Here is a 5,176-nt window from a genome sequence, read left to right on the forward strand (position 1 = left end):
GAAGGTCTTAATGCCAAGGTGGTGACATCTGGATTGGGCACTCTATACAAGAAGCCATTTTTCTTTTTTTACAGCTGTTGCAATGTTTTATGGTGGGAGCAAACCTTTGCCATATAGAGGAAGTGGCTTCCACATGCTTTGATCATGGTGTATCGATTTAATATAAACCAGAACAAATTTTAAAGGAAAATTGCAGGCATTAGATCTATCCTGATTGTTCCTTTCAAGGACTCTATGTGTTTCATTAAGGGGGCTCAGGTGCTGGTGCCAAATTGGTGCCAGGGCTTTGCTGGGAGACTTGGCCTCTCTGATTTCCACAATAAATGCAATTCAAAGAGATAGATTGACCAAAGTCTAAGACCAAAGATGGCTGGTATTTTCCAATTCAAGTATTTATGTTGAAAAATATGTTGGCCATGAGCAAAGCAAAGGTAAGCAGTTTTAAGTCTCATTGTTTTCATTGGGAAAGGTATAGGCTCATTATGATTCCTCTCATGGTAAAAGAATGGGGACTCTTGCCTCAGTTGTGATTTATTATCTGTAAATGTGACTAATATCTAAAGTTTCGACTCATTGAAAATACAAGGGGATTTCTAGGGATATTTGGTTCCAATAGAATTTGATTGTAACTTTCCTCTTATTTTGTTACCATGAAAGAGAGGGCAATTTAATGTGCTATAACATGAGATCTATGCCAGTCCAGACCAATGCAGATACTCTCAATGCTAGCATTATATAGCATGTATGTTATGATCATCATGATCTACATATGCATCACAAATAGATTGGGAAAAGGACTGGCAATCAAGGTGAAAGGGAAAGAATCCACTCTGTACTGGGTAACTATATAATTGGCTAAATTCTTTCTGCACTTACATGACATATAGTCAGCCCTAAGAAGATTATTTTGTAATGAGTGCCAGCATCATTACATGTCTGTGGACATTTGTGAAAGGGCTTTGCAATAGGACAGGAAAAGGGGTCTGGGGGCTTAGAATTGGGGAGCAGTGTGGATTAATTATCATCTCAAGTTAAAGAAAACACCCCAATTTCCTCTTGTAGGTCCACATGGATTCCACTCTGTGAATAGCTAGATTTGGTAATATAAGGAACTATTTATTGAGGGTGGATACCAGTTTTTGCTGTTGGTAATTTCTCTGTAGATTGGTGAACACTGAACAACACAGGAACAAAATATGTTAGAACCTCGTAAGTGTCTTAACAAGGAATCCACTCAAGATGGATATATAGGGAGGATTCTTATATAGATATGGTACGCTAGCTCTGTAGCTGACCTGACTCCAAGGCTCCTGCAGATAATCTGCAATTTGCATTTTGCGAAGCCTTCTTATTAACCATTACTATTCCGATAAGACATGATTGTGACAATGAAAAAGAAAGTGGTTCTTTACTGACTGAAGCAAAGGCAATGGATGATTCTCTTAGTGCAGCAAGTACTAGTCTAAATAAGCTGCTGATGTCCTAGCCATTGTGTACCTTCAGCTCAGATCTGTTTATGTTACATCTCCAAAGTACTTAAGCCTTTTATGAGCCTTCACAATTACTGCCTGTTTATTGGTTTCTAATGGGGATACCCTTTCCACTACCACCAACACTGGGATCCTCTTAAGTCCTGTATAGGTTGACAGCTGGCTGATAGAATTGAGCTAGCCTATGTGAGTAGGGCTAGTTTGCCTAAAGGAGGTCCTGGCTCCCTGCCAACACACCTCCTAAGAATGAATCCTAATCATCTGAGAAAATCACCCGGCAACCAATTTATCCCAAAAATGTCACTTTGAGAATGTTAATAGCACATGATTCCAGGGCCTTGCATGCTGAAAGATGTGCGGCTGTGCGGCGGGTTCTCATAGGAAGACTGTTAAAAGGGCATCTAGGGAAAGGGTCATTGATTTATGGGTGCCATTTTATATCCCACTGACTAACCTCCCTAAAGTATTATGCATCTTATTGGCCATTAGGTTGGCAGAGGCACTAAGCTCCAAAGGTGTGATTTCTGGATAGCGCTCCTGACCACCCCTGTCTTCTGCAGTATCAAATAGACTCTTGTTTATTGGAGCTGACAGTGGAAACACAAGCAATCATCATTCCCTGCTGCTAAAGTGGTGTCTCCTGATGGTGGGGCAAACACAACAGGACCTGTGGCAAACACAGCTAAGAGTTTTATGTGCTCCCAGTTAACAGGTCCCATATGGTCCTTCTGCAAAGCTAAAGTGGCAGAGGAGGCTCTTGGCAGACTGGGGTGATGCAGACCATTCCATACCTAGGATGATAGCGAGTGTGAGTATGGTCAGCCTTTAGTGTTTGCCTGATCTGGAGATGGTCTTTACTGTGCCCTTCCTTTACCGTCATGTTTGTATCCCACAGGAGGTCATGAGAGTTTCCTCCCATGTTGTCTTCACAATAACCTTGGACGGTAAATGAGGCTGCAAGATAGAAAGACTGACCAAAGTGAGCTTCATGGCTGGGCAGGAATTTGAATCCAAATCAGATGTAATATCCACTACACCACACAGACTCTACAGCCAATTTCGTATCACCTCAGTTTAGCCTTACTCTTTCAGAACTACACTCCCATTCTACAGTCCTGTGCTCTCCTACCTATGGCAGACCTGGACACCCCTCTTGCCCCCACCTTGTATTCTTACCCCTTCCTGGCCCTTCTCTGCAGCTCCTAGTTGTGCTACTGTTGGGGCAGGAAGCAAAGCATCTGGTTGCTGGCTGCATGGCACCACCTGCAGGACAAAAGGCTAGGACAAATGTGTTTTCACAGGAAAGTGTTTTGTTCTGATTGAATGAGATAATTTCCTTTGTTAAATAACACTGGATAATGAGACTTCAGTTGTCAATTATACTTTGTCCTTGCATGATTGGAACATGCTTAATAGTCATTAGTGCATATCAGCTTTGTTTCTTTGTTTTGCAGTGAGAGCCTTTGTGGTAATGTGGCTAGAGTGGTGAATTTAACTGGGAGATGCATGCTAATAAATACCACTTGATCACACAGCTTACTGGGTAACTTTGGGCTAGTTACTTTCTCTCAGCCTACACTATTTCAAAGGATTATTGCAAGGCAGGGCTGGGGAACCTATGGCTCTCCAGATGCCTATTCGTTTACAGATTTGTTTTTGTTTACAGAATTTATTAATTTCTTTATATTAAAAATGTTGAAGCAATGTACAAAAAAGGGGGGAGAAATGTGAAAAACAACAACAAATGGTAAAAAATAAAATGACATACAATATTAAAATTCAGAAAATCTGACAATGTGTTTGGATGAAATCATTCCTCTGGGAGGTTTGCCTAAAAAGGTAGGTCTTCAGGAGGCACCGAAAGCCTAAGAATGTTTGTGCCTGTCTGATAGAGGGTATTCCACAAGGAGAGTGCTGTGATGCTGAAGGCCCTGCTATAGTTCACCATGGCATGGACCATAGACACCCTAGGCACCACTAGGGGAATCTCCCCTGATGAGCACAGTGACCTAATAAGTATATAGTGGGCAAAACAGACTTTCAAGTAATCTGGTCTCAAGTTGTTTAGGGCCTTGTACACCAGTACCAAAACCTTAAACTCAGAGCTTGGAAAAGTTACTTTTTTAAAGTACAACTCCCATCAGCCACAGCCAGCATGGCCACTGGATTGGGCTGATGGGAGTTGTAGTTCAAAAAAGTAACTTTTCCAAGCTCTGCTTAAACTTGGCCCAGAAGCATATTCAGATATCACTGAGTACAGATCCCTTAGCAAAGATTCTTAAATGCTGGTGATAGGCTGTTCCAGTTAGCAGTCTAGCCATCATGTTCTGCATCAGCTGTCTGGACCAAACTTAAGGGCAGCTGCACATAGAGTGCATTGCAGTCATCCAGTCTTGAGGTTACTCATGCTTCATAGGAAGCGATTAATTAATAACAATAATGAATGAACAACTGTAGTCAAGCTCTCCCTGTCTAGGAATAGTTGTAGCTGTCATCAGCTGAAGCTGGTAAAAGGTACTCCTAACCACTAAAGGTGCTTTAGTCTCCAGTGATGGAGATGGATCAAGGAGTACTCCCAAATTACACACCTCTCCATTAAAGGGAGTTCAGAGCAATGTTAAGGCCTGGGAAAAAACCAGAAAAATTTGAAAAACAAAACACTGTTTCCCCCATTTTTTCCCTAATTTTTCAAAAACAAAACATAAAAGACTTTGAAAAAATGGGGAAGAAAGTTTCCTTGTGTATGTTTCCATTTGTTTTTCTGGGCCTTCACATCTCTAGAAGTGCAATCCCATTAGCTCAAGCCAGCATAGCCAGTGGGTCAAAGATGATGTCAGTCCAACAATATCAGGAGGGCCACAAGATCTCCAACCCTGTTATAAGGATAAGAAAGGAGGACACACATGCCATCCTGAAGCTTTTGCAAGGATGGAAGAAAAATTAACTAAGCAGATTTTCTTCCAGCCTTGCAAAAACTTCAGGAGAGGATGTGTGTCCTCCTTTCTTATCCTTATAACAGGGTTGGAGATCTTGTGGCCCTCCTGATATTGTTGGACTGACATCATCTTTGATCCAGTATAAAAACACTACTTCCCCACCCCATTAAAATCAGTACCAAACAATCATTAAAATGACTGGCTACTCAAGAAAACATTAAACAACTGTATAGGCCTGTTGGCACAATAAAGTCAAGAGACACCTGAAAGTCAAAAACCCAGGATCCCTGCCAAATCTCTGCTGGGTGTTCTATGTTGCAGAGTAGTGAAATTAGGTATTTGAGCGTCTGAGTGAGCTTTGTGTGTTTGAATCTTTGCTAAAGATTACACCTTCCCTGGAATTAGATAAAGACGTCAAGCTTTAAAATAAGAAATAACTACTTTATTCTGGAAGTACATACTTGATAGGAAAGAGTTCTATATCTAGCTAACTAGCTAAGTTGGAGATGCAAACACTAAGCCTAGTGTTTGCCCCCATGCATGGAGGAGAGGGAGAGACAAAGAGAAGATGTCTGCTCTCCCTCTCAAGAGAAAGAAGAAAGAAGGAGACCGGAAGATGTGGTCAACATCCTAAGCATATCAGTCTATCAGGAAGGGAGAGTCAGCAGGAGATTGAAGGATAGGTATTAGCCTAGCAATCAGGAGGTCTCCTCTCTATCTCAGAGCTTGGAAAAGTTACTTGTTTGAACT

At 41.4% G+C, this 5,176-nt stretch overlaps 1 long non-coding RNA gene across 1 annotated transcript; it reads left to right on the forward strand.

Moving 5' to 3' along the window:
• The first annotated feature begins 360 nt into the window (after positions 1–360).
• LOC133386647 (uncharacterized) lies at positions 361–3,223 on the forward strand. The gene is made up of 3 exons (XR_009763229.1): positions 361–431; positions 2,196–2,298; positions 2,386–3,223. It is a non-coding gene; the product is annotated as an uncharacterized LOC133386647 (long non-coding RNA).
• Positions 3,224–5,176: the final 1,953 nt, after the last annotated feature.

The sequence above is a fragment of the Rhineura floridana genome, chromosome 6 (assembly GCF_030035675.1).
Source record: "Rhineura floridana isolate rRhiFlo1 chromosome 6, rRhiFlo1.hap2, whole genome shotgun sequence".
Lineage (NCBI taxonomy): Eukaryota > Metazoa > Chordata > Lepidosauria > Squamata > Rhineuridae > Rhineura > Rhineura floridana.